The 21,366-nt window shown below is 43.7% G+C and overlaps 1 protein-coding gene across 2 annotated transcripts in view; it reads left to right on the forward strand.

Annotated features, from left to right (window-relative positions):
* Positions 1-21,366, forward strand: part of LOC126470408 (pancreatic triacylglycerol lipase-like) — a 472,913-nt gene that overhangs the window by 117,156 nt on the left and 334,391 nt on the right. For both annotated transcript variants that reach the window (XM_050098258.1, XM_050098259.1), the window contains exon 2: positions 9,182-9,254. The gene's annotated coding sequence lies outside the window, so the exon portion shown is untranslated. The remainder of the gene's footprint in view (positions 1-9,181; positions 9,255-21,366) is intronic.

Below are 21,366 nucleotides of genomic sequence, written 5' to 3' on the forward strand. Positions count from 1 at the left end.
GAGCTCTTTGCCGTCTATGATACTCAGGGCAGCACCGATCCGTGGATGGGTACTGGTCGCCACGTAAGCACAAATAGCAATAGCAATAGCTGAATTCTACAGAATGAGGTCCTCTATTATTAGTGCACCTCAGCTCGCACAGACATTGTTTGCTGAAATGCTCGTATGGGAGTAAATTAAAGCACTGGGTGACAGTTGGACACCAGGATCTGCAAAATATGTACTTCCATGAATAGATACAGCGTCCGCTTAAGTTTGAAGGTCGAAGGTTAACAAGCAGGTCTGCAGTTGGGCGATTTGTTTTTTCTCATCCGTTACACACTGATTTGTTAAAACCTTCTTACACATATAAGGGGGATTAAAGATTGCACGCCTTCATTATATTCGCTTCTTCAAGTTCCGTACCAGCTTTTCTTATTACTCTCTGTTTGTGGACAACGAGAGAAGGAATGCAAGCTTCAAAATTTTTAGATTTTAATACTGTGCTGTTTACTAGGAAATTGGTATTTCCTGGAGTATTTAATTCAACCTTCACTTTGGTTTTTCCTACAGAAGATATGTTAATTAGATCATTCTTGAGTTAGGGAAAGACGGAAAATTTTCCCCAAGTGCCAGACATGGCACATGGCCTACGCTTTTATCCAAACTTCACATATAACTGCTTACGGACGACTATCTGTACGTTCGCAAAAGTTAGCAGACCGCTGAGTAGTGACAGTTCCCACAGGAGCAGTGTTTATTACGTTCATGGGTGGAGATTGGGAGCTGAATCTACATTTACAAGAGCATCAGTTGCATTTGAAACATTTGTAGCAAATGATACTTGGTTAGCTTCTGCAATGAAGGTTTTTGAATTCCTTAATTCCAGACTAACCTCATTATGCCGCTTATTTCTCGCGCTGGAGAAGCTGAAGGGCTCCTGTTCTGACAACTCCATCTTCGCCTCCTCTGACTGTATACCAGATTCACGTTTAACGACCGCTAACTAATGGCTTACATCATCCATGGCATTGTCCAATATAGTTTCCGGAGAAGCTCGAAAGGGAACTGTATCTTGATATAGCCACTGGGCAACCAGTAGTTGGCCGGCCGGAGTGGCCGTGCGGTTCTAGGCGCTGCAGTCTGGAACCGAGCGACCGCTACGGTCGCAGGTTCGAATCCTGCCTCGGGCATGGATGTGTGTGATGTCCTTAGGTTAGTTAGGCTTAATTAGTTCTAAGTTCTAAGCGACTGATGACCTCAGAAGTTAAGTAGCATAGTGCTCAGAGCCATTTGAACCCCAACCAGTTGTTGTCGATGTTTATTCGCAGAGACGTAAAAGTCACTTTCCCCCTCCCCCTCTCCCCCTACATGGTGGAGCTCGTTTTCACCAACAGAAAATTCAAATGATATAGTTTATTACGGGTAACCGAACTAAACGTTAATCTAGTATTCACGCACTATAAGGAAGACGCAGGCGTCATACGGAAGAGCGACATCGGAATTCCGCGTCGGTGAGTGAACTAAGGAGTTCAATGTTTAACGCATGCTAAATGCGAAGTAACTTTTCCTTCTATTAATGCGGAGTATCATTTACGACACATGGGAAGAAAGACAGAGTAGAAAACACCACGAACTTCTTTGTACAGAAGGAATTATTCACCACTCGGATAATTACCGGTGATAAAGCCCACTCACAAGTTCTCCTGCCTACCACGACCTTTTGTGAAGGTGAGGGTTTGTCGTCCCAGCTAGAAGTCTGCTGTCCCTTGACTCAGTGCATTGCTTATTACGCTGGCGGGGTTTTGCTGGTCAAGTACTTGGACCCCGTCGGCGCGCTGATAGCTAACGCCCCTTTCACTGGGTGCAATGACTTTCTCTCAGAAGCAGAGTATGCGATCGAGATGTGGCGCAGTGCAGACGCCTGGGCTACACCTCCGGGTCTCCTGTTTACTTTACGCACACCACGGGGTTTAACGAACTAGACCGTTTTCGTGCTAATCTCTACCTGCGATATTCTCATAGGCGAAGACAACATGTAAAACACGAGTCATTCGGTACACAGTTTGCGCGATTGACAATCAGATGATTAAATATGATAATTCCTTTACTTTACCGTCCCAGTTGCACACAAATTTTGCTGCAGTGGTTACCGGTTGCGGGCTTACACGCCCGTTCTCAAACCGCACATCTTGTTATTAACCGTTGCTAGTCACACAATATGGCGTCAAAAGGTTCGAATAACTTCTGTACATTTACAATAGCCTATGTGCCTATTGTTGCACCTGACTGACACAACCAAACTCAGTCAGCTGCAACAGTAGACACATAGGCTAATATCGATGAGAGTAATTGTTACCCACAGTTTGACCTTCTGTACGGAAGTTCAAAAATGGTTCAAATGGCTCTGAGCACTATGGGACTTAACAGCTGTGGTCATCAGTCCCCTAGAACTTAGAACTACTTAAACCTAACTAACCTAAGGACATCACACACATCCATGCCCGAGGCAGGATTCGAACCTGCGACCGTAGCAGTCGCGCGGTTCCGGACTGCGCGCCTAGAACCGCGAGATCACCCCGGCCGGCTACGGAAGTTATTAGCACCTTTTGGCACCATACTGTATGACTAGTTACAGTTAATAACAAGGTTTGTGGTTTGAGAATGGGCGTGTCAGCCCGAAACCGATAACCACTGCAGCAAAAATTGTATATTCATGCAACAGGGACGGAGAAAACAAATTATCAATTTTTCTCAGTACTGAACTGCAGCGGACCTACCATCCAGTGGCAGCATGCCTCGAATCAGCTAATCAGATGATGTACGTGGTTTTCCTCCCCATGTAGAAGAAAGACAATGTTTTGGTTTCAGTTAGAGCATGTGAAAAGATCTTGTCATGTAACTTAATGTGCAATGCGCTGACTTGTAAGACAGGGCTGTTGGTCTGGTACACTGGACTGCCTGACGTTGTTCTTACGTGTTTTTCCAAACATTTCAAGACAAATGTCTCTCTGGTTCCCATCCTCCATTTCAGAAACAAACTATATAAATCATTAAAACACAAATGCGCACACAGATAGGTTTACACGATTCACTGTCAGCTGATACACATGACATTCCTCTCGTTGAGTATGTGATTTGTGGCGATACGCCAAAGAATGAAACAAAAATAATCGTCAAATCGTAGATGGACAATTGCCTATCGTTGAAAGACCCTACCGTACACCAAACAAAAATGAGAGCGTCCTGCGACGGAAAAAAATTATCTAATGTGTTCATTACTATTAGCAGCCCCTAAAGAAAACTGGAAGAGTACCTCCGCCCCACTGCCACGGTTGCAGTTAGCAAACCATGTGTTTACGGTATAATATGACAGATGTTTCTTGTTTAATACTTGCGTTGTTCACTTCTGAATATCTACGCCATTTTTATTTTGCATAAACAGACACTTAAAGTTACACAGTGTAAAATACGCTTTATAAAGGTAAAGCGTTATTCATGGCCTAATCTTCAATTAATGGTGTCGTCATTGTGTATTATCCTATGAACTGTCTGTCTATATTCTAACTTACAGTAAAGCAATTAACAGCAGCAAAAAGTTCTTCATAGAGAGAAGGAAGAGGGGTGGTGCAACAGGTCAGAGCTGTCCCTTGAACAAGTTGCTATAGTTTCTTGGTGGTAAGCTCTCAGATTTTTATACTGTAGTGTTCGAGATTAAAACAGTTTCCTTGCTATATCCGTGACTCTTGCGTTGCAGACTTCCTGCTTTTCTAAGACATCACCAATATTTTCCTAAAGAGTGATGCTTAATGAAACTCTCATACGTCTCAGATGACAAATACCCCTACTGAACAACATGTTTCCAACTAAGTTAACCATATAAACAGGTGTTTGACTTCATGGGATGGCTCTGCCACTTCTACTCGGTCAAGCAGCTCATTACTTGGCACCACGATGCTGAGTGCACTCCGCGCCAGTCCCCGCACCAAGGAAAAATCCTTTGTAGTTCCGGGAATCGAACGCTGATCTTCTCCATGGCTGCCATCTACATTGACCACTCAGCTACGGAGGCGGACGGTGGATGGGTACAGCTGGCGGTAAATGGAGTGTAGTCGATAACTGAAGCAATGCTTCATTATTAACGATTATTCGATAACGAGAAGGCTGTGCGTAAGTTTTAGAACTATTAAACTGTATAAACAGTTAACTGTTGGTTGTGCAAAGAACAGAGTTTAATGTCTCGTCCATCACTAGACAAGCTCTAGTTGGAGAATAATGAAGAAGGATATCGAACATGTCCTTCCCAAAGGAATCATTTGCTTTCATCGATTGAGAGAAATCACAGAAACCTCATTCTGGATGTCAGTGTGGATAACTACTTCGCTCGTTCGGAACTCAGCTTACCCTTTTCTCACATGATATAATGCGAACTGTCGATGAAGGGCAGCAGGCAGATTCCATATTTCTAGGTATCTCAAAAGCATCTGACACGATGCTCCACTGCAGACAACGAGCATATGCAATCTGTTTCCAGATATGTGAGTGGCTTGAAGACTTCTTAAGTAACAGAACCAAGTTTTTTCTCCTCGACGGCGAGTGTTCATCAGAGACAAGTGTATCATCAGGAGTGCCCCGGCGAAGTGTGATAGGAGCGCTATTATTTTCTACATACATAAATTACACCGAGAGAGGTGGCACAGTGGCTAGCACACTGGACTCGCATTCGGGAGGACGACTGTTCAATCCCGCGTCCGGCCATCCTGATTTAGGTTTTCCGTGATTTCCCTAAATCACTCCAGGTAAATACTTGGATGATTCCTTTTAAGCCGGCCGAAGTGGCCGTGCGGTTAAAGGCGCTGCAGTCTGGAATCGCAAGACCGCTACGGTCGCAGGTTCGAATCCTGCCTCGGGCATGGATGTTTGTGATGTCCTTAGGTTAGTTAGGTTTAACTAGTTCTAAGTTCTAGGGGACTAATGATCTCAGCAGTTGAGTCCCATAGTGCTCAGAGCCATTTGAACCATTTTTGATTCCTTTTAAAGGGCGCGGCCGACTTCCTTCCCCGTCCTTCCCTAATCCGATGAGACCGATGACCTCGCTGTCTGGTCTCCTCCCCAAAACAACCCAACCCAACATAAATTACGTGGCGGAGAGAGTGGGCATCAATCTGCGGTTGTTTGCTGATGATGCTGTGGTGTACGGAAAGGTGTCGAAGTTGACTGACTGTAGGGGGACACAAGAAATGAAATGCCCGTATGGCACTGATGGCCTGGGGAGTTCGGCCGCCGAGTTGCAAATTTTTTCAATCGACGCCACACTGGGCGACTTACGGAATCGACCGAGGGCTCGCTGCATGGGAGTCAGACGCGCTGACCACCCAGTTACGGAGCCGGACTGGAGGATACAAAATGACTTAGAAAAAACTTCTAGCAGGTGTGTTGAATGGCAGCTAGCTTTAAATGTAGAAAAATGTAACTTAATGTGGACGAGTAGGAAAAAAACAAACCCGTAATGTTCGGATACAGCATTAGGAGTGTCCTGCTTGCCACAGTAACGTCCTTTAGGTATCTGGGCGTAACCTTGCAAAGCGATATGAAATAGAACGAGAGTAAGCGGATTATGGTAGGGGAGGCGAATGGTCGACTTATTGGGAGGTAATTTTAGGAAATCGTGGTTTATCTGTGAAGGAGTCCGCATATAGGAAGCTAGTACGACCTATTCTTCAATACTGCTTCAGTGTTTGGGATCTGCATCAGGTCGGATTAAAGGAAGACATCAAAGCAATTCAGAGACGGGCTCTTTGATTTGTTACCGGTAGGTTCTAACAACACCCAAGTATTACGGAGTTGCTTCGGGAACTCAAATGGGAATCCATGGAATGAAGGTGACTTTCTTATCGAGGAACACGACTGAGAAAATTTAGAGCACTGGCATTTAAGCTGACTGCATATCGATTCTACTGCCGCCAATATACATTGCGCTTAAGGACCACGGAGATACGAGAAATTAGGGCTCATATGGAGGCGTATAGACAGTCTTTTTTCCGTCACTCTGTATAGGAGTGGAACAGAAAAGGAAATAACTAATAGTGGGACAGTGTGGGTAGCTTGCGGAGTGTGTATGCAGATGGAGGTGTATATGTGCTGGAGTACTATAATTAAGACGTCGGCGTTATTCCAAATAACCCACTTGAACAACCAAATTTCCTCATTAAAAATCTTCTAGGTGAGCTGCTGCGTGATCCGATATAACACTTAAAATATAAAAATCCTCAAACAGTAAAATAACGGACTTTTCGGCCATGTTGCAACGGCCGTTCCCAGGTCATAGACAAGTTTTGTTTGGTTTCTACTGTTGTTTGTTTCCCGAAGACAAGATGAAACATGTGTCAGAGTTAATAAGTAACTATCCCAAAATCAACTGAAAAAGACAAATTATTGTTGTGGTGGATTACGAAAAAAAGGAAAACAATTAAAAAAACTGGAATGGAGGAATATCCCGATATTTAAGATACAGTAACATCAGCAGACATGTGCGCAGAAGTTAAAAATATATGCTGTTCCGATTGTACCTCGACGAGGAAGGCATCAGTGACATGAGTCTGCCGGGCGGCGAAACGAGTAACTGTGGAGAAATTATGGCCTCAAGACAATGCGCGCCAGGCTGACGACAGCTTCGTATCGGCCGAGGTAGCCGTAAACCTGCATCCGGAACGGCAAAAGCTGCTTTCCGCAGCCTTTTGCACTGAAGCTTGACTGGCGCACAGTACTGTTATTCTCATACACGTGTAGTTCATCCTGATTTAAACTATTCCTTTGCTGCACTCTTCAGTTCTTTTTGTTGTTATCTTTTAGTTCTGGCAGGGTATCTTGTCTGAGACCTTGCTATTTAAAAATTATTATGACATTGCCGTTCTTCTTTGTGTTCCAACAGTCTCTTGTTTGTTAAGAGCAAGTGAGGTGGTGTAGTAATTGATGCAGTGAATACTTATGCGGAAGACGCCTGGTTCGAATCCTCGTCCGGCAAATCGGATAAAGAAGCTTGTGCATCGTCTGTAATGAGGTTGTCGTCAACTGGACGCTAGACCCTTGTCTTTCTTACTTCCTCACCGTGTTAACGCCACACATAGTACGCCGAGAAAGGCTCGGTGATTGATGAAGTTGAGTGTTCAAAACTGTATTTGACATAAACTGATGAAATTATTAGGATGAAACTACAAATGTTTGCATTTTCAGTTCAAATGAAGCAGTCCGGCAATGGTAAAGATCAGTTACGTTGTGGTCAGCACGACTATCTCCCACATTTTTAACTCCTCCTTCCTTATATAGTCAACTGAAGTACATCATGAGACAAACCTTTTAGTTGAAATTAGTTGCAAGTACAAAAAAAGTTGAAGAGAATGGAGCAACACTTAACTGTGCTGACATAATAACAAATACTGGTCATTGGAAAAATCTCCACTTACTTTAAAAACGCCAAATTCACAGTTATTAGACCTCTTGGCTCGAAAGTACGGTTGTCATAAACGCATTTTTACGTGTAACAAACTCCCGCCTGCAGTATGATTTGTGCCAACGATTCAAAGAAATGGAGGCACAACGCAAATTGGATCAGTTTGTTTCAGGAAGGAAGCTAGTTTTTGTATGGCGCAGTTCGTTGTTTTATAAAAATTGAAAGAATTTATCACTTTTCCAATAGGATACCATCAGATTCGCTAAGTGATAACCAACAACTCAAAAACATTCGTAATGGTAGCACGAAGATTAAAATAGAATTTCTTGGGGACAAAGGTTTCGTCTGAGGAGCACTAGCTCAGTTGAACAAAGATAAGGAAGGAAACAGAAATTGGCACTGACATTTTAAAAGATTCGTCAGATGTGATGCATGAAAGGTAATAAACATTGTAATTAGTTAATTCAAAGTAGGGCAGAGTTTTTGTGTTTAAAGGACATACATCTTTCCCTAATAGGTCTCAATAGGTCTCACTTCCCTCATATCTTTTTTATCCTCCCCCCCACCCCTCCCTCCACCCCCCTCCTCACAAACTAGTGAATGTAATGGGCGTTGATCGAAGCACTCTGTATAAATGTTTTGAGATTCACTCTTCAGTCCTATTCATATCTGCATATTTTTCGGAAGATTTTGTACAGTATGGAACAGAGCAAGAGAAAATAACAATGTTCGGCGACAGAGAGAGCATCGCCACTTCAGTTCTCTCTGAACAGATGCATACATATAGGTCACTAAACAAACTGACATGTATCACTTTGACTCTTTTGTAAATGATTTATTAGTTATTCGAAGTAATGTCGGTCGTGGAATTATTCCTGGTATCCATCGGCATTTTCATCACCGATACATCGTGTACTTGTAAAATGTGAAATATTATTGTGATTACCTGAATTGTTACTGGTAGTTGACATTCAAATTTCTGTATTTATCGAACAATAAGTCCTTTTACACCAAAATGTGCTATGAAATGCAACTCCCAGTTACATTAACAAGCTATCTCAAAGGATATATGTAAGTTACAATATTTACGGATTATTAATCTTTTGAAATTAATTTATTAACGACGCTTTTCGGCCACAAGGAGTGGCCGCGCGGTTTAGGGCGCAATGTCACGGACTGCGCGGCCCCTCCCGCCGGAGGTTCGAGTCCTCGCTCGAGCCTGGGTGTGTGTGTGTGTGTTGTTCTTAGCATAAGTTAGTTTAAGTTAAAGTAGTGTGTAAGCCTAGGGACCGATGACCTCAGCAGTTTAGTTCGTTAGGAATTCACACACATTTGACGCTTTTCGAGCCGCTGGTGCTGATCATCAGGCATCAAGGCATTCAGTTTACTTTATTATTGTTTGTGCCACTTGTACTATTAATTACATTATTGCTCATTCGTGGTGCCAACTTCAAGTGCAATTTCATATTAAATTAGACTGTTACACTCCATTATTGTTATTCTCTTTGGTTATATTATTATTTTAGAAATTTCTGCTTTTAGTCTATGAATAGTCCACGAAAGTCACAGTGAGTGACAGTAACAGGCTGTCCCTACAGCAATCATATCGATATACAGTTTCCAGGTTGAGGCTCTGTGCCCACCAATCTACAAACTCAAGCTTTACGACGAGAGTTTTTGCTTTATTTTTGTGTTATTAGTGATCTTCCGTTCACTCACAGAAAATCTTTATTGAAATGGTTTGCTTTGCAGGTCACAAGCCAAACAAGCTGGGATCCAGTTAACGAGTTCGGTGGAACTTGATTTCATAGTTCTGAAGTGACAGGTAAGCAACTATTTTTGATACTCATCTAGTATTTTAATGCCTGTGCAAGCAATAAGTTTGGTTCTTATAAATTTTTCATCAGGAAACTAATGTTCTTTTCTGTGTCTCTCTCTTTTTGTTAGCCAGCCATATTTTGACCAACTGTTCTGTCTCCTGTAGGTGTTGCTTTGTTCCCTTGAAAACACACTACATTTTTAAAGGTTTCGAACGTTTGTTATGTTAGGACTAAACTATTAAAATTCTTACGGAAAAAATGAGACCCACAGAATACAGATGATAGGTGCCGAAATACGCTTGGATAAGAGAAAAATAATTCTCCTTATCAGAATGCAAATTTTTTAAAAAGTTTAAATTATGATAGATTTACACTGTATGACAAAAAAATGTAACGCACCCAGAAGAGGAGGAGGAAGCGTAATGAAACTTCACAGGTTGAGACGATATATGATGTTATTTCAGTGATTACAAAATCGAATGAAGCTTACAAATAACTTGGAATGTATGGGCGCAGTACATTCTGCGGGGTAGTGCAGAACCGCGATTCATCAGTGCAATGCCTCTAGCGTCGATGAATACATTGATTCTGTTGGAAAGGGTATCATAACGCCTTGTATCCTTTCTTGCGGCAAACTGGCCCACACATATAGTAATTGTTATTTGATGTCCTGGGAAGAAGTTGACGCCGGCCGGTGTGGCCGAGCGGTTCTAAGCGCGTCAGTCTGGAACCGCGTGACCACTACGGTCGCAGGTTCGAATCCTGCCTCGGGCATGGATGTGTGTGATGTCCTTAGGTTAGTTATGTTTAAGTACTTCTAAGTCTAGGGGACTGATGACCTTCGATGTTAAGTCCCATAGTCTCAGAGCCATTTGAGCCAAGAAGTTGACGCCCAAACTGGTCCTACACATGTTCTATCGGGGACAGGTCTGGGGATCTTGCGGGCCACGCGAGTGCTTCAGCATCACATAGACAGTTCATGGAGTCACGTGTCACGTGTGGACGAGGATTGTTCTGTTGAAAAATCGCATCGCGATACTGTCACATGAGGACGCAAGATATCCGTCACGTACCGTTGTGCCATCAAAGTTACCGCAGTCACTACCAACCGTGCCCTTAAGTCATATAGGATGACTCCCCACACCATGACGCCTGGAGTAACACCACTGTACCTCTCCAAAACATTGAAAGAATGGGACCTCTCCCCGCCGGCCACTGTGGCCGAGCGGTTTTAGGCGCTTCAGTCCGGAACCGCGCTGCTGCTATGGTCGCAGGTTCGAGTCCTGCCTCGGGAATGGATGTGTGTGATGTCCTTAGGTTAGTTAGATTTAAGTAGTTCTAAGTCTGGAGGACTGATGACCTCAGATGTTGAGTCCCATTGTGCTTAGAGCCATTGGCACCATTGGATTTGGACACCTCCCCAGGTCGCAACTATAACAGCCGGCTATAGTCGTCCGGGATAGTGCAGAACCGCGATTCATCAGTGCACTGCCATTCATCAGCAGCCCATGATTCCCAGTCACGACACCACTCCAAACGGAGCCATTCGTATCAACGACAACCTACGCATTGAACTGTAATTCCTTAGTGCGGCTGTTGCTAGTCTCCGACCAATGGTGTGCTACGATACGGAATGTTGCAGAAAGTTCGTTACATGTTTTCGCATGGCAGGCGCTGATGTAAAGATGTTCAACGATGTGCTTGCTGCACAGTACGGAGGCACTCCCTTGTGATGGTCTGACGTGGTCCACCGGGACTATGACGACGAAAACACCTGCTCTCACGTTCAGTAGCAGACCAACATCGGTCCACTGTCACGTGTGAATACTCCACAAATCTGGATACTGCACGATTCGACCAGCCCTCCAAATGGAGACCCACAGTTAGGCTCCTTCCAAATTCTGTCAGATGCTGACAACGCTGTCTCACACGAGTCCGCGGCATCTCCGCGTCTTGACAGTGATTAATCAACATCTGACGCTGCCCTGGCTCCTCATATACCTTACCAGACCTGGAACAACACTAAACGCTGACTACACTGATGCAGTCTGAGCGCCGTTCTGTAGAGAATTGCATCTGTAAACATTGACATACCAGTCGATGGTGCTTACGCGTACGATGCTACATTTTCATCCGACCATGTCTCCTGGGTGCTTCACTTTTTTTGTCAGGCAGTGTATTTCTCTGGTCTAACAAATCTTCAGTTATGTGTGCACCCTGAAGCTAAATTATTTTGAGCTATATAGGTCTCTAGCGAAGTATACGTTATTTTTTAGGTACGAACGTTACTCTAAGTGAACGGAGAGGCGCTATTGTTGTAATGTCGCCCTCAGTAGTGACATATTAAGAGTCCTCTCAGTGAGTACATCGCCGAAAGCACTTCTGTAATCCGAAGTTACTGACAAAGAGAGCTCTTTTCGAGCCGGTCGATGTGGCCGTGCGGTTTTAGGCGCTTCGGTCTGGAGCCGCGTGACTGCTACGGTCGCAGGTTCGAATCCTGCCTCGGGCATGGATGTGTGTGATGTCCTTAGGTTAGTTAGGTTTATGTAGTTCTAAGTTCTAGGGGACTGATGACCACAGATGTTGAGTCCCATAGTGCTGAGAGCCATTTGAACTATTTTTTAGCTCTTTTCTATTAGTTACGGAAACTAGTAGGGTGAAGGGCAGTCAAGCTTCATCAGCATAACAGAAAGTCCCTTGTAATTCATCAACATGCTTTTCGTAGCAGTCAGTTGCCGCATGCACGATAACTGGGCAAGTTTCCGACAATAAAGTCCAATACGCAACTACTAGGAGTCTTCCAGCAAATGTTAATGGAGATGTACACTACTGGATATTAAAATCGCAACACCATGGAACGACAAGCAACAAACGTCAAACTGGCATGCTTGGATGTGTAAATCATTAGCAGTACAGAGCAAATGAGAAAAGTAAGAAGCTGTACTGCCAACTACATTCAGTATAAAGCCTCCGTCCAAAAAGTTCCAAAACTGATCGTGGCGTATAAGCGACGTCAGTGGAGGAACTACGGTGACAGATCTGCACTAAACCAGTTGACATAACAAGCGCGCGATGTATAGGAAAAATTAACATCTGCAGGCTTCCATATGCACCTTAATATCTCTTATGTAAATTGAGAGTGGAGATGTGGGGGAGGGAGGACAGGAAAGGAACTATTGGTGTCAGCTGCATCGGGACTTTATGCGGAGTCAGCAGCGACGAGCGAAAATGTGTGCCGAAGTGGGATTTTTTTTTCCGTTGCGTTTGGTAATAGCGGATGTCACATGACATCCCTTGAAGTTCGTTGTTGATCCCTTCACTCAGTTTTCTTTAATTACAGATGATTCGAAGCTGAGAGCTGTTGCTTAGTAGGCAATAGCCTTAACCACTGCGCCGCCTGTACACAGGTGTTTACCGTAATTGAGCGGAGTATCTTGATGCGCCTCCCGGTCGACCTACACTCACATCCAGCGCTACCTATCCACAGTCCCCGTCCATTTCCTATATGCTCGCTACTTTGAGATTTCCCCAGGAAGTCGAACGTATTTCCGGATCCACATTGAAGGTGCTGGATTCATTGCCCATCGAGGCGAATCAGTTAAATGAATGCAGACTGTATGTATATTTGGACATGCCACTAAGAACAGATATTACGCATTTATCCAAACTCTCTTGTTATCATGATTCCCACGTGAGTTATAAGATGCTACTCAGGCTACTTCATTCTATGATGGCTCGCATTAGCGTCGCGCATGCAGTCTCCTTTAACAGATTCACTGCACTACCCCAAAGGCATATAAATACGGGATAATGCTCGTTTACTTTGTGCTTATATCCTCCGAAGCAAGAGAGCAACTGCAGAACTTCGTAATATTATATCTGGGTTAAATACAGACAGAATTTACCGGAGCGTCTGAATCGCGATTAGAAACGGCAATTCCATTATGGTATATGCAAAATTAACCAGCACATATAAACAGTGGGAAGTACTGAATAACGCAGTCAGTTGTAATCTTCTGACAGTTTCGCTTTTATTGATCGAATTTTCTTTGTGACGCCGGGTATCAAAGCGAGAATGAGAGAGCAAATCCGTTCCTACTCTCTTTACTGTGTGAAACGGTTGCAGTTGGCAACATGTGTGAGACGATTCTGCTGGCAAATGCTCGCTATTGATTCCCACGGACACTCTCTGGCCCCCGCCCCTCCCCATCACTCTCTCTCTCTCTCTCTCTCTCTCTCTCTCTCTCTCCCTCCCTCCCTCCCTCCCTCCCTCCCTCCCAGCTCATAACACGCAACAAGCAACAGGAGCCGTGTACCCATAGTCCATCGGGCTACGACAAAAGTGAAAGATCGTATTGTGGAATCGATGTCGTGCTACTCGCTTCGATGGATGCTGCTCTTCCGGATTTCTCCGACTTGACGCAAATTTTGTACACTACCTGACCCGAACACACTGCGCAAAAAACATTGCGGTTGCTTCTTTTTCTCCCTCTCTCTTTTCGTCTGACTTTGTCTTTCCGCCTCTTCCAATTCTCCTCCCCCACCCCCTCCCCGCTGGTTTCCCCCCTTTTCGTGTTTCTCTTCTCGTCGTAACTGGAACACTGATTTCGACAGAAACCGAACCTCTGACGAAACTCAGTACTTTCTTACCCCTTCAAATACTGATTTTAGCATTGTACACTCCACCCGTACCATATTATTCGTCTTGCATCGTTCTTTTTACGTACCTCCGTATATCTGCATAGAATCAAAGCAATAAATGTGGCAAAACTTTGTGAACTTGTGAAAAAAAATATCCGACGAAAATAACAACAAAGCGAAACGAGACAAAGTAGTCTTTTCCAGTAACAATTTCATTAAAACTTGATTATATTTCTCACTGAGATTCACGCAGACCAGTACACAGCACGACTATAACTGATTCGTTTACCTCTCTTCGTCAACCATCCTATATTGTCGAAAAACTGTTTTGTTTCGAGATTTTCATTTATTTTCATATGTTAAACTTAGAAACATTTGACAGGACTATAAGGGACAATTTATCCACTAGGGGTGAACATATTAGTTACCCTGAAAGGAAATGAGGCGGTTAGTATTACTAAGTAACTATTTGTCGTGGCTTGCTAGTGCACGACTCTCTTTCGACTTCGGTCGCTATCCCTATGCAACAATGAGTTTCGTCAAAATCTATCGACACAGTGGTAATGAGCGAGCAGTTTACTACCTACGCGTCCTTACACTTTGCTGGAAGGTGGTGGCAAGTCCCTATGGGACCAAACTGCTAAGGTCATCGGTCCCTAGGCTTACACCCTACTTCATCTAACTTAAAATAACTTACGCTAACGACAACACACACGCCCATGCCCGAGAGAGGACTCGAACCTTCGACGGGGGAAGCCCCGCGAACCGTGGCAAGGCGCCTTAGACCGCGCAGCTACCTCGCGCAGTTTGCTGGAAGGAAAAAACGGCGGTGACACTGCGCGGCATCACGGAAAATGACATGCAGAGACATTTTTGGGTAGTGTAAGGACCAAATGCTGTCCTGTGTGATCTTAGAAGATCCTACTTTGAAGACATATGTTCACTAATTAGCAGCATCAATCTCATTTGTGCATCACAGTAAGAAAGGAGACGCAGCTGTAAGCACTATGCTGAATTTAAACGTGGAAAGCAGTAAAAGGGAAACTTAACTGGGACGCCACGTTATTCGCTTGGATTTCCAAAGTTAAGTTACTTATCAAATACATGGAAGGGAATGTCGCGAGTTAAAGTCCCGCTTTGGGCTGCAGCAGTAATGGAATAGCTTCACACCACTGTTTGTAATGATACTTTCTTATGCCTGTCGTTATCCAAATGCAACTGTAATGGTTTTAACTCAGTTTTATCTTGGAATTAAGCCAGCCTAGATGTTTATGCTCTGTCCTTATTTACCAAGAACATATTCGTTGGATATATTACTTCGTCAAATCTCGGCTAAGCGTCTACGGACAGTAAGCGTGTATGAAATGTCATTCATCTATTCGAAGTTACTTTCAAGGCTGCAGAATCTCTTTTATGCGGATGTGGCAAAAGCTCTTGATGAAGCATTGGAGGACAAATTCTGTCAGAAGGATTAGTAGTTCGTTATAATTTAGAAGCAATGAATTTTCGTTTCTATGGCAGTCACAGATAATGCTCTATATAGCTACGTATTGATTCTGATCGAAATAGATTTCGTAAATTATGTAACCTTTTGCAAATATTTATGAAGTAGAATAATTTTCACTGTTCTTTTCTCACTAGTTCACTTTCGACTATTCTCCTTTCAGCATAAAGTCAGAACCTGTATAAAAAATTGATTTATCATACTTTATGACGTCAGAGATATAATGCTTTGTAATTTTTGTCTCGTGTAGTTTTCCCGGGTTCGTTTCCCGGCTGGGTCAGGGATTTTCTCTGCCTCGTGATGACTGGGTGTTGTGTGATGTCCTTAGGTTAGTTAGGTTTAAGTAGTTCTAAGTTACTGATGACCATAAATGTTAAGTCCCATAGTGCTCAGAGCCATTTTTTTTCTCGTGTAGTTTTCAGTGAAGTATTTTAAATAGTATTCTTGATAGCACTAAAATAAAGACACTTTCTCTCAAACCAGGTACACTTTTAAACAAAGGCTCAGAACACAAGTGTGTTTGTTGTGAATCAAAATCTGTTGACAATGATTTCTTATCTTCAATGAAGATACGTAACTGCCTGCCCTGTATATGGAATGTATTACGTTGCATGAGTTCAAGTTATCTTGGCTAAATATAAACAGTAACTGAATTGAATCTTATTACAAGTTATTATTTTTCCTTTTCAACAAATTGTGACATAATCAAATAATGAGCAGGGAACATTCTCAATGACGGAGGTTTATTCCTCAGGGGCGCGTCTGTCGGGCGTGCGATAATGTTGTCCGATCTTTCGACTGGAGGATCCGGGACGAAAATTCTCGTCGCCCTTGTCTGATCACGTTCGTTCGCGAAACAATCGAACATTAACAAAACAAACAGTAGTATTTGACATTGTGCATTAAACGTTAAGTGGTGCATTGAAACTACTATAATATTTTGGCAGACTGTAAAACTTTTTAAAAATCCTTTTTAACCCTAGATTTTTAATCCCTCGTAAAATTTACGACTGCAGCAGGTAACAGCTCTCGGTTCCCGCCAATCTGGGACGGTTTATATACGGTATAAAACAGGACATTTTGTAGTTACTTTGTATGTGACATAGCATTGGAGACCTTGTAATTGCAATTAACTAGTGCATAAATTATTACTTCCTTTGAATAAAAGATAGGATAATAAAATTCACACTGGTTCAGTAACTACGAAATATTTTCCCTGATTTAGTGTTCTAGCGTTAATATTAGGGTTGCTCGAAGAGACCGGAATTTGAGTGCTTGTGGGAAACTTTGCTTACAGGAAACGAGGTAGACTGGGCGGACTACGTTAGCGCGCGCATATTGCCGAATATACCAGGCACGCTGCTAGGGCCAGCAGCTTCCCGGTCAAATCCGCCAGCAAACGCTTATGCATTCTCTGCGGCGGCGCCCGTTACACGACCAGTTGCGTCAGTCCGATCGCTTCCTCATACATAACGCAGCACTCGGAAAGTGCTGCCAGGTTCTGCTCAACCGTACTGGCACTCCTGTCAACCGTAACCTCACAGCAACAGCCCATAAAATGAAATAAACTCTACAAACTGGAGAATTTTGTTTTGAGATTTCTAATACTGCAACTCGCTGACACAGTCGTTGTCAAACGCTAATCCAGAAATCTGATGTTCAATCCTCAGTCGATGCTAGGATGTTTTTCTGATGTTTATCGTTTCTTTCATTCTGGCGAGGTATTGCTTACGTGAAAAATGCCAAGATGTACCGTTGTTCAGAATCCACGTTAAACTGAAAGTGCTCAATGTTCGACTGGGTAAGTCAATTCAACGGTCAGAGGAAAAGGACAAGGCATGCTATCTCCAATAATAACGTGTCTATTAAAGCACTGCAATATTGACGAAAGCTGTGCTTTTTTTACTTACACCTAATCCTACCGATAAAGTGGAAGTGACGACTTATAGCCGCCAAAAGGATGTCAGTTTCTAGAAAAAACACTAACTCCAGTATTGAGTTGTTGGAATTCTTCTTAAATCATTGACGCTGGGTACAGAAATTTCTTATACTGTTCAGTGTTGTACTGAAAGCAACATGGACGACTGATTGTAAGAGCACGGGATAATCCACACATTGTGAGAAGTTAACAGATATGGACAGAACTGGACTGAAGTAGCAGCATTAGAAAACTGCAGCGAAATGCAGGAAGATCTGCAGCGGGTAGGCTCTTGGTGCAAGGAGTGGCAACTGACCCTTAACATAGACAAATGTAATGTATTGCGAATACATAGAAAGAAGGATCCTTTATTGTATGATTATATGATAGCGGAACAAACACTGGTAGCAGTTACTTCTGTAAAATATCTGGGAGTATGCGTGCAGAACGATTTGAAGTGGAATGATCATATAAAATTAATTGTTGGTAAGGCGGGTACCAGGTTGAGATTCATTGGGAGAGTCCTTAGAAAATGTAGTCCATCAACAAAGGAGGTGGCTTACAAAACACTCGTTCGACCTACACTTGAGTATTGCTCATCAGTGTGGGATCCGTACCAGATCGGGTTGACGGAGGAGATAGAGAAGATCCAAAGAAGAGCGGCGCGTTTCGTCACAGGGGTATTTGGTAACCGTGATAGCGTTACGGAGATGTTTAACAAACTCAAGTGGCAGACTCTGCAAGATAGGCGCTCTGCATCGCGGTGTAGCTTGCTCGCCAGGTTTCGAGAGGGTGCGTTTCTGGATGAGGTATCGAATATATTGCTTCCCCCTACTTATACCTCCCGAGGAAATCACGAATGTAAAATTAGAGAGATTCGAGCGCGCACGGAGGCTTTCCGGCAGTCGTTCTTCCCGCGAACCGTACGCGACTGGAACAGGAGAGGGAGGTAATGACAGTGGCACGTAAAGTCCCTCCGCCACACACCGTTGGGTGGCTTGCGGAGTATAAATGTAGATGTAGAACGTGATGCGACTAGAAGAGTAATAATTAGTTCCATTGTATCTATTTGCTTCATAAGGCGTTTAAGGCAATTTGACCTGTATCGTGGAGACTGCCATTAAAAAAAGTACCTTCATTTCTCTCGGTAACGTTAGTATAGTTAATACTGAATAAGTGAGCTGTTTTTTTTCAGAACGCCCACAGAACCTTAAATCACCAACATGGTTTGCGTTTGAGGGCTACAATCTACCAGATGAAATCAAGATTCAAATTCTCGCTCTAATCATGACAAACGATTTCACCCTACTCTGTGTCAAGGTAAACTGCTGAGTCCATAAAAATGTTCTGGCCACAGCGTTTGCGTCTCCGCATGTGACGTAAGACTGGAGAAAAAGTGTGCTCAATCGAGGTCTTTCTTCACAAGGAAAGCATCAGTCGATGCGCGCACCTCCACACACGCATTTCGACCTACATCACTTCATTTCCCGCAAAAGTAATTTTGTCACATGCCTTATACTGTACAATTAAAATATCAAAAGATGTTTCGGAATAAAAAAGAAGGAAAACATAGTGCCCTGTTGCACAGCTTTTATTGTGTATAATCCCAATTGATACAAGATGTTCTGCTCTTTACTCAGCCCAATCTCGCCACTTTCATGAATGATGATGAAATGATGAGGACATCAGAAACACCCAGTCCCAGGGCGGAGAAAAATCCCCAACCCGACCGGGAATCGAACCCGGGACCCCGTGATATAGAGGCAGCAACGCTAGCCACTAGACCACGAGCTGCGGACTATCGGAAGTGTGCTGCGTCATATTTTGAAGGCCAATAAAGGCATTTTATATGTAACTCTTGTTCGTGTGTATTCAAAGTATTCTGATCGCTATGTCGTCTTTCGTTTTTTACGTTTCTGTGGGACATGAATCACAATGATTACAAGAACGCAGCCGCCCGGAGTGGCCGTGCGGTTCTGGGCGCTACAGTCTGGAGCCGAGCGACCGCTACGGTCGCAGGTTCGTATCCTGCCTCGGGCATGGATGTGTGTGATGTCCTTAGGTTAGTTAAGTTTAATTAGTTCTAAGTTCTAGGCGACTAATGACCTCAGAAGTTGAGTCGCATAGTGCTCAGAGCCATTTGAACCATTTTGAACAAGAACGCACAGTAGACGTTTTAGTTATGTACTGAGATGACAAAAATCATGGGATAGCGATATGCACATATACAGATGGCAGTAGCATCGCGGACACAACGTATAAAAGCGCAGCGCATTGGCAGAACCGTCATTTGTACTCAGGTGATTCATTGGACAAGGTTTCCGACGTGATTATGGCCGCATAACGGGAATTGACAGCCCTTGAACGCGGAATGGTAGTTACAGCTAGACGTATAGGACAGTCCATTTCGGAAGTCATTAATGACTTCAAATACTCCGAGATCCACAGCGTCAAGAGTGTGTCGAGAATACCAAATTTCGGGATTATCTCTCACCACGTATAACGCAGTGGCCGGCCACTGGTGGCAGAGCGGTTCTAGGCGCTTCAGTCTGGAACTGCGTGACCGCTACGGTCGCAGGTTCGAATCCTGCACGGACATGGATGTGTGTGATGTCCTTAGGTTAGTTCGGTTTAAGTAGTTCTAAGTTCTAGGGGACTGATGACCTGAGATGTTAAGTCCCATAGTGCTCAGAGCCATTTGAACCATTTGAAAAACGCAGTGGCCGACGTTCTTCGCTTAACGACCGAGAGCAGCGGCGTATGAATAGAATTATCAGTGCTAACAGACAAGCGACACTGCATGAATAACCGCAGAAATTAATGTGCGACGTACGACGAACGCATTCGTTGGGAAAGTATGGCGAAATTTGGCGTAAATGTGCTATGGCAGCAGACGACCGACGCGAGTGCCTTTGCTAACAGCCCGACATCGCCTGTAGTGCCTCTCCTGGGCTCGTGTGACCATATCGGTTGGACCCTAGGCGACTGGAAAACCGTGGCCTGGTCAGATGAATCCCGATTTCAGTTGGAAGTATCTGGCCGGCCGGAGTGGCCGTGCGGTTCTGGGCACTACAGTCTGGAACCGAGCGACCGATACGGTCGCAGGTTCGAATCCTGTCTCGGGCATGGATGTGTGTGATGTCCTTAGGTTGGTTAGGTTTAATTAGTTCTAAGTTCTAGGCGACTGATGATCTCAGAAGTTAAGTCACTTAGTGCTCAGAGCCATTTGAACCATTTTTGGAAGTATCTGATGGTAGGGTTCGAGTGTGGCGCAGACCCAAGTTTTCAACAACGCACTGTGCAAGCTGGTGCGGGCTATGTGTAAATGGAATGGACTGGGTTCTCTCGTCCAACTGAACCTATCATTGACTGGAAATGATTATGTTCTGCGGCTTGGAGACCATTTGCTGCCATTCATGGACTTCATGTTCCCAAACAACGATGGAATTTTTATAGTTGACAATGCGCCATGTCGCCAGGCCACAGTTGTTCACGATTGGTTTGAAGAACATTCTGGACGGTTCCAGCAGTTGTTTTGGCCACCCAGATTGCCCGACATGAATCCCATCGAACAATTATGGGACACATTCGAAAGGTGAGTTCGTGCACAAAATCCTGTACTGGCAGTATTTTCGCAATTACATACTGTTATTGAGGCAGCACGGCTCAGTATCTCAGCAGGGGATTTCCAACGACTTATTGAGTCCATGCCATGCACTACACCGAGCAAAAGGAGGTCCGACACGATATTAGGCGGTATCTCATGACTTTTGTCTCCTCAGTGTATTTTCCTTTCAACTGAAAACGACATTTTTTCCTAAGACTACAATACTTCAAATAAAAAACTTGAAGCTGTTGTCCATTTTTAGGCGCATCAAGTATTTGGACACAGTTCTCTTCCTTTTCTGGTGCATTTGGACAAATTATTTCTTTTACTGGCACCTACGAATGTTGAAATGACCAGCGTAACAAAATAAGACATCAGAGCTCGCACGGTAAGATTTAGGTGTTCTTGAAAAGAACAGCCCTGACCGCAATAAAATATTTATTTGCA

This window comes from Schistocerca serialis, chromosome 3, assembly GCF_023864345.2.
Source record: "Schistocerca serialis cubense isolate TAMUIC-IGC-003099 chromosome 3, iqSchSeri2.2, whole genome shotgun sequence".
NCBI classification, from domain to species: domain Eukaryota; kingdom Metazoa; phylum Arthropoda; class Insecta; order Orthoptera; family Acrididae; genus Schistocerca; species Schistocerca serialis.